A 9,178-nucleotide genomic window follows, 5' to 3' on the forward strand; every position below is an offset into this window, starting at 1 on the left:
TGTTAAGCCTCAACTAACCTCGCTGTTAACCAAATTTAACTACTTAAGCCTTAACTAATCTCGCACCTCGGCGTTCACCCAAGCTAGTTAAGCTTGTTGTTTTAGAGTCCACATTATTAATCAAGTACAACCTGCGCTCGCTTGTTCAATCCACATTAACCAGGTAGCCTACAACCTGCTCTCGCTTGTCTACATACACATTATTAACCAGGTAACCTGCGCTCGCTTGTTCACGGCTGCTTACCTGTCTCATGTCGATTTGTCGTTTGCACGGGGATTTAAATGAGGTCACTATAATCACGAATCAGTATCATGATCACTCCACTTGTGACGTAATTACGCCGAACTTGTTGAATCCTCACGATCGGGTGTTATTTATTTACGAGAAGGTCAAAGCGCAAGACGCGCATTGTTATTCCCGCGTTCACAACAAACGGACAAAGGAAGGGGTCATGGGGTTCAAAAGGCACGAGGCCTCCATTGTGTCTCTCTCGCTTTGACAAAGGAGTCGCACGCGCGCCCATTAACCCTCCAATCGGATCGAATGGGTCGTCGTTGTGACGTCAAATGGCGCTAAACAAAGCGTGCCGTTTGCTTTTAAAACATTTCCTTTAATTCTGCCATAATGGTGTTTCCTTTTTTGCTTCGTGTTTCGTCCGCTCACTCACTAAACACCATTCCCTGGGATTTGTTGCCGCTTTTGAATTGGTTCGACTGTTCGAGTATTTTTGTTCTAAAGCGCTCACGGCAAACTCGAGGGGAGGTGAGAAATCCACGAACGCGTGCGCCAACACGTGGAGCGAGTGGGGGCGGGGCCGAGGAGCGACGGGGCGGGGCCGAGGAGCGACGGGGCGGGGCCGACAAGATAGTGGGCGGGGTGTAGAGTGCCCAGAGAGTGGGCGATATACTCAGAGCTACTACCTACCGGCGCTGATTGTTCCGAAGCAGTGTGCGCTGATCTCTTCCAGCCGGTGTGCGCACATCCCCGTAATTGTAGGCGACCGAACGGAACATTTCCCGCCCATCCGCTCTACTTTTATACGCAGGACTCTGGGGGTCTTCGTGCCTCGCAGGTGTAGTGAGCGCTTGGATACCGGTCTCCAGTGTCTCTGAGCCTCTCGGGCGTCGGGTCGACGGTCCATCATCAGTGGGTACGTGGCGGCTCGTCGAGCTATGCGAATGGTCTTTGTACTGCAGGCAAGCAAGTCTATGGCAATAAGGTGTTGCGTGTTTTGCACTCACCTGGTCATGGTCGGGTGCCCTGTTCGTCCCCGGGTGCTCAGATTCATTCTTGGGACTGAACGACCCTTAATGGTTCGGAACCTCATGTCGGAGCCATTAAGGGTCGTTCAGGTAATGGAACTAACAAAAGACGTCGACCTGCCCAACGGCAATGCCATTGGACGGCCGGCTTAATTTTATTACTCAAGTTTGTGTGATTCGTGACTTTGTGCGTGTACATGCGTGTAGACGTGTCCTTCCCGCCTCCGAAACCGTCCGGTCTTCGATCCCGAAAAATCGAGTCGACGTGCTGTTTTGATGGTGCCAGCAGGTGGTGCCGCATCGTCGAGCACACCGTGCTGCGGATGTCCACCTAATGCAGAATGTTCCGTTTTGTAATCACGTGGGTCGATGTAACGTATTCCGAAGTTACTTTCGCAAAAGTATATTGTGCCTGGTACGAGGTGACTACCGTACGTCATGACTGTGACGATGGTAAATAACTTGCTAACGGATTCATTGGCATCGATACTTTAATCTGATTTATTAACCCGATGAATATCGGTATTTAAAATATCGATTTTGATCCAGCTTGCGATTAATGATTTGGTTTGCTCATTAAATAACTTTATTTATTTTGGAGACATTGTGATGACATTATATCGGCTTGGGAAAGACCTCCCCCCCCCCCCCCCCCCCATCCCACCCTCCAAGTCTTTCACGAATCGGTCGGCCAGGCCTGGCGGCCCATCGAAGGTGATTTGTGCTGGAATTATTTGCTCGGAACGCCGGCGATAATTGACCTCTTTGCGAGAGGCCGTTGCATTTATATCGTGCACCATGTTGCGCTATAACAGGTGGGATACCTATAACGCTATAACAGGTGGGATACCGAGTGTAACGTCCATCCGAGGGACAGCACGCATCGTGATACAACGTCTGGACCTACAAAGCGCCAAATGTGCCATGTTATTGGTTGGGAATCGAACCCAGAGGAGATAGCTCGAAGGTAGATGCAGCATCCTGTCGGGTGGTTCACTTGTACAGGTGTGATTGTATTTTGACTTGTACCTGGTGACCATTTCAGCCTGGCCATATAACACTCGTTTGAGAAGTGTAAATGTTTTTATTATAATGTAGTTCTTAGGGTTCTGGTAGTTGGTGATATTACCATGCTAGTTACCATGCTAGATTACTAGGTCATCGTCATATCTAAAGTAGTTGGTTCTATTGATATTGACGTTTTAACTTCGAACTATCATATAACTAGCTGAATGCACCCGGCGTTGCCCGGGTTCTTTTTGAATGAATTTAATCTCCTGTACATATGTCTGACGCGAGCCCAGTATCAGTTTGTGCTCAACGATTCCTTGTACTTTCTGCTGTCGGGCCCCGCGAGAGAGAATTTTGAAAGCAAGTGTTGCAATCGGTCAGATATTCTATTAAGTGCATAAGTTGTACTTCAAGAGAATTTTGAAAGAAGAAGATTTATTGCGGAATGGGCCCAGCCCGGCCAAGGTGGGCCTCGACCGGCCTCGCCACCTAGCCTATAAGTATAACCTTCCCGGGGCCCGTCCCGACATTTTTTGTATTAGAGGTTTCCTCCTATCTTTCACCGTTCAGGAGATTAGCGCGTGCAGACAAACAAACAAAAACTTTCTTTTATATATATAGATAATTCTGTTATTAAATTGGGAGAAATACAGTTTGATCTATTTAAACTAATCATTGTGTGTGTGTGTGTCTCTGTGTCTGTCTCTGTGTCTGTCTCTGTGTCTGTCTCTGTGTCTGTCTCTGTGTCTGTCTCTGTGTCTGTCTCTGTGTCTGTCTCTGTGTCTGTCTCTGTGTCTGTCTCTGTGTCTGTCTCTGTGTCTGTCTCTGTGTCTGTCTCTGTGTCTGTCTCTGTGTCTGTCTCTGTGTCTGTCTCTGTGTCTGTCTCTGTGTCTGTCTCTGTCTCTGTCTCTGTCTCTGTCTCTGTCTCTGTCTCTGTCTCTGTCTCTGTCTCTGTCTCTGTCTCTGTCTCTGTCTCTCTCTCTCTCTCTCGTCTGTCTTTCTGTGTTGCTCTCTGTGTCTGTCTCTCTGTCTCTCTGTCTCTCTGTCTCTCTGTCTCTCTCGCCATGTCTCTTTATCCAAGAGAAAGGTTAAATTGACTGGATTGGCGGAGCAACAATTGGGCACAACCCTCAAGGGGATGAACTAACATACCAAGGGAGGAAGAGAGTGGGAAATGCTGAAGCCAGTAAGTAGGAAGGTTGGTTTAGGAAGGATTAATGGGGGAAATAAAGAACATGGGTCAGGTTCGGGAATGATTCAAGGCGGTGGTGCTCTGCCTGTTTGAAGCCTTTTTATACAAGGTTTAGGCTAATGGAAGAACTAGAACACAGACCAAATCAGGAAGCAACATAACAATGGGAACAACAGGAGAAAGGGCGGAGGGAGAAGGTAGATGGAGACGGACAAACAAGAGATACAGGTCACGATGAGGGGTAAGGGAAAACCCAAGGGGTGGATACACATTCTGTGGAGGGAAGAGTGGGAAGGAACGGCTTCTGGAAGGTAATTCAGTAAATTTGGGAAGCGAGGAGTAAGAATTAGTTTGTTGAACCATTTTCATGAATTACCCCCCCCCCCCCTAATTAATGAAAATGGTTCAACAAATTTGAATTCTTACTCCTCGCTTCCCAAATTTACTGAATTCCAGAAGCGGGAGGTAGAAATATACAATTTTAGGACATTTTGTGATCAAGTCCTGAAACTACCTACCGTACTCTTACTCTTTACAGAGTTTGGTTCTGCCAAAGCAGTTTCTTGGCAAGGGTTATACTGGGGGGTTTGCCATTGCTTTCCCAGTATTTTGTCCATGCTCAATCCTTTTAAATTCTGTGCATCAAGCAAGGAAACAGCACGGACCATTAAATAAGTCTTTGGTACGACTCGGCCAGGATTGAACCACCGACCTCCCATATTCACAGCGGATCATCTCGGCATTGCGCCACCGAATTATCTGATCGTATTTTAATCGATCTCACTCATCCTTCATATCGTAAAATTCCATTACCTGTTCAGCTGAGAAAGGTTGCACGTGTTAACGAAGGGGTGAGATAGATACTTTATTTGGGTCCTTTCGTTGTCAGATCGAAATGTTGAGTTGCATGAAAGGTTTCATTTTGTGACGTCAATGCAATCCCATATTCTCAATTCTGCTACTGGAAGATGCCAATAATAATTTTTCAGCGTCGATAATGTAAATGGTTATCTTATCCAACATGAAAAAGGGATGACATATATTGTGGAGTGGTGACCTGTATTTACCTGTGCGGTCTTCCATGTTGCTATTGGTTAATAGGCACAAGCACAAGCCAAGGTGTATATCCATATAAATGTCATGTTCTGAGAATGGATTGCTCGATCCGTTGGCAGGTGAGTTTATTTTATTTTCAATGCCAGTGTATAGCAGAGCCTTGGCCTAACCTGCACTTTATTCTGATGTCATGGGCAGCGGGGCGTTCACAGGCAGCCAGATCTCTTGCTAATGGCAGGTGAAGCAATATTGTTCAATCAGCCCCCTGCCGGTGCATAATGCCTGATGTCACTAGGCACGATTACATCACAGAGGTGAACATCTGGGCCAGACAGGCCACTGCATTTCCAAATGAATGTGCCATAATTATTAAGCCCGGAATAGCAACTCCAGAAAGCAAGCCGCCTAATTTGTGTGTTGTTTGATGTTTCAAAATGTCATCCATTCTCATCTCAGGTAGATTGAAATAACCTTTTGTCTTGTTGACTTTGTCTAAATGTGTCGTTTTGGGCAGCATCGGATGTTTACAACCTAAATTTGTGTGTGTGTGTGTGTGTGTGTGTGTGTGTGTGTGTGTGTGTGTGTGTGTGTGTGTGTGTGTGTGTGTGTGTGTGTGTGTGTGTGTGTGTGTGTGTGTGTGTGTGTGTGTGTGTGTGTGTGTGTGCTCGTGTGGACACATGGTGTATCCCACGCTTGCAGACACAACTCAGCTTTATTTGTATATTTGTTGAAGTGGATTGTGCTTGCATTTTGCAAGCAGCTAAATGACTCAAATCAAGAAAGAGTTTGAAGTTATAGTCATTTTTAATGTAAAAACGTCAAAGGTTGTAAAATAAAACAATTGTTTACATTCTAATTGGTGCTAACCAATGCTATGAGGAGTAGTTTGATTCTTTGTCAAAGAAATGTTGAGGGGTGGAACTGCAACTCGTGATTGTCATATTCCTGTGGCTGTTCCCACGATGTCGTTAACAGAACCAATTCGAGTTACCATGTTAAGTTAGCATCTTTGAATGAATGATCGTTTTAAGGCCATTTTTCCCAGCTAGGGTGGGGGTTAGTCTTGCGGGCCCCATGACAATCATGGTTCCCTGTTTGAGGCAATGTTTTTATGCCCTTCCTGACCCCAACCCTTAGTCGCCTTTTCCGATGCGCAGGGATACGGTGTTCCTTTTCTAAATCGGGGGTACACACTGGGATCATTCATCCCAGCAAGCTGGTACTCAATTTGCTGACCTCGGAAGGATGACAGGCTGAGTCAAAAGCAAGAGCTGGATGACAGTTTTTTTATATTTATGCTGTGAACAAACTTTGGTACAACACGGGTGATCAAGGTTGTGGTCAAGTTTCATCAGAATTGCGTGTGTATATTCTGAGAAAAAAGCAAATCCCTATTTTGGGGAACAACCCTGAACTTTGTTCCAGGTGAGCTAAAAATGAACTCTGGCCTGAATACAAAGTGCTCCATCTGGCAGAAATAGAGCACGTCTCGTCACCCATCCAACACTATCTCTACCGTGAACCATGGTGGTGGCACCATCAACCTATGGGGTTGCTCTTCAGCGGCAGGGACTGGAAGACTTGTAAGGATTGAGGGAACAATGAATGGAGGCAAATACAGACAAATCCTTGAGGATAACCTGCTACAGAGTGCAAAACACCTTAGGTTGTGGTGAAGATTTACGTTCCAACAAGACAATGACACCAAACGTACAGCCAAATCAACACTGGAATGGCTTCAGAACAAGAACGTGAAAATCCTTGAGTGGCCCAGCCAAAGCCCAGACTTGAATCCCATTGAGAATCTGTGGAAAGACGTGAAGATTGTTGTTCATTGACGCTCCCCATTCAACTTGACAGAGCTTGAGCAAATCTGCAAGGAAGAATGGGAGAAACTCTCCTAATCCAGATGTTCAAAGCAGATACAGACATACCCAAGAAAACTCGAAACTTCTACGAAGTGTTGACTCAGAGGGTTGAATACTTGTGCAAGTAAAATAGATATTTCTGTATTCAATTTTAATTTTGTGAAGATTTCTAAGAAAATTCCACTTTGACATTATGTGGTATTTTGTGTAGATCAGTGACAATTTTTTTTTTCAATTTAAACCTTTTTAAATTTGGTCTAACGACAAAATGTGAAAAAAGTGAAGGGGTGTGAATACTTCCTGAAGGCACTGTATATATCAAACCTCCTAGCTTAATGGAGCAAAACTGCCTTGCTGCACCATTAACCCTTTTTATTGTAGGATGAAGAGACCATAAATAGAACCTTTCCATATTCCTGTATCATGGAGGTCCGTCCTTGCTGAATCCTTTTCTTCTCCAACTGTGATGGGGCAATCTATTAGGCCACAGACAATCTCCTTCCATCGACTAGCGATGAATGCTTGTGCTCTTACCAAGGTTGGGTTGGGACAGGTATCTTGAGTGCTTGAATCACATCTGCTTTTCGTAGATGCTGAGGTCAAAACATGGGGTATCGTAAACATTCCCCACCAAGTGTTAAGGTTGAGTCTCCAGCTACAATTGCATTCGCTCTGCTCTGTTTCACTCTAGCTTCACTAGGTGAAACTCATCCAGTGGTTACGACATATTTTCTGTATTTCTCCCAAGCTGTCGTTGTACACCGCTCCTTTCCTATGCCATCTCCAGGCACTGCATGATGTCATTTCCGGGCACTGAAGGGGGCCTGGTAATGATGCGCGCTGAAAGAGAGTACTCGGTTTTCACTCCAGTTTCTTTCTTTCTTGTTTGTTTTTTCTGGGCGATATCTCAGCCATCCTTTGAGCTAGGAAGCTGAAACTTCGGCACAATAGTGAGCAAGTGCTTTGGCAAAAATGGTATTTTTTTGTTTTTTTGATTAATTGATCAATCAATTAATTGATTAGTTATTTAATTATTATCGATTAATTAAGTACATATTTATTTCCTTTCTCTGGGCAATATCTCAGGCACGTTTTGAGCTAGGAAGCTAATATTTGGACATGACAATAACCAAGTGATTTGGTGGTAAAGGCTATTTTTTATTTATTGATTAATCAATTAATCGATTAATTATATTTATCACTTAATCAATTATTTCATTTTTTCCATTAATGACTATTTTTCAAAAAGTTACAGCTTCGGATGAAGCCCTAGTAGTTTAGTATGCTATTAGCCAATTGATTAAGCAAATATTTTATGATCATTATTGATTTTAATTCAGCAATCGATCAATTATTGTACACCTCTGCCTCCCAATAGTTTTTTTTTTTTTTTTTTTTTGTATACTGAATCGAGGCTCGTGAAAGAGCTAACATTCTCTATACTATCTCTATACTATAACAGTCTCTATACTAAGCTGCACGGCGGTATCGCCGGGCCCCAAAGGCACCCCGGCGATACCATGCTGGAGGATATTTATTTATTTGGCATGGGGGCGGTGTACTTTGAATGTATCTGTACTTGGTTTGTTTTCCTTCACTCACTTGTTTCATTTTGTGTGTCTAACTGTTCAGCCTTGTATTTAATCAAAAACTTTCAATTTGACCTGTGATCAAGTTATCTGTCTTTCGGCTCACTGTGCATGAACAATTGAATTTCCGTTTGTAAAGTACAGTTAAACAATTGCAGCACGTTCTTGATCTGTCCATCCATTCATGGCAAATTTCCAGGGTTAGAGCATCAATCTGAGGGAAAAAATCACATTGTTAGGCACAAGTATTTACAAAATATTCAAAATGACTACACTCGCAGCTTTTTGGACACCCTATATAACATGCGCATGCACATACCTTTTGTTGATGTATTTGTATTTGTATATGTATATGTTACATTTTTCGTTTGTCCGGTTGCTGAGGCACAACCCCAAAATACAAATTGATGTTTTAAATTATCTCGGTGACTCGGATGAATATTTGTGGTGGGTAATGGGGGGTTGGGGGGGGGGTTGAGTTAGGGAGGGTGGGAGATTTTGGTTTGTGAATTGGGGGTGGGGGGCGGGGGGGCGGGCACTGTTGACAAAATGATTTGTGTGACTTTGGTCATGTGCGTAGTAGGCTGTCCGGTTGTGACAGGTTAAATGATGGTTTCCATTGATTGACCATTTCTACTCTTTGTGTTGGAAGGTGAAGTTGCATGAGCACCCTCCATTAGCACTTTGTTACATCAAGTCACCAACTAAGCAGGTAATTTACTCAAGGTATATCAATCACGGTTCAGCATTTGTGCATCACACCATGACATATGACATTATCACCTCCTTGTCCCAGCATCAGGAAACGTACGAAAGTTTCTGAATCATGTAAAGAAAAAAAACAAAAAAAAAAAACTAGAAAGGCACTTGGTAAAGTGTATTCCTCTGCCAGGCTGAACAGTTTGTTTTGTATCCCACTGATAGGCGGGATCTGGATCCGGACATGAACCAAAATCTAGCCTGCTTGTTTTTGTCACCTAATAAACTCTTCCACCTAGTTTTATCACATGTCGACAACTTTGTGAAAATCATGATGTGTATATATGTATATATGTATATGTATATGTATGTATATGTATATGTATGTATATGTATGTATGTATAATGTATATATATATATATATATGTATATATATATACACACACACACACACACGTCATGCTCTCGATGGAGGAATGTCCCATGCTCTCACTTTGTT

The 9,178-nt window shown here is 43.6% G+C and overlaps 1 protein-coding gene across 2 annotated transcripts in view; it reads left to right on the forward strand.

Moving 5' to 3' along the window:
• The first annotated feature begins 917 nt into the window (after positions 1–917).
• Positions 918–9,178, forward strand: part of LOC137434431 (myocyte-specific enhancer factor 2C-like) — a 102,019-nt gene continuing 93,758 nt past the window's right edge. For both annotated transcript variants that reach the window (XM_078785520.1, XM_078785521.1), the window contains exon 1: positions 918–1,151. The gene's annotated coding sequence lies outside the window, so the exon portion shown is untranslated. The remainder of the gene's footprint in view (positions 1,152–9,178) is intronic.

Source organism: Myxine glutinosa, chromosome 10 (assembly GCF_964187855.1).
Source record: "Myxine glutinosa chromosome 10, kmMyxGlut1.1, whole genome shotgun sequence".
NCBI classification, from domain to species: Eukaryota; Metazoa; Chordata; class Myxini; order Myxiniformes; family Myxinidae; genus Myxine; species Myxine glutinosa.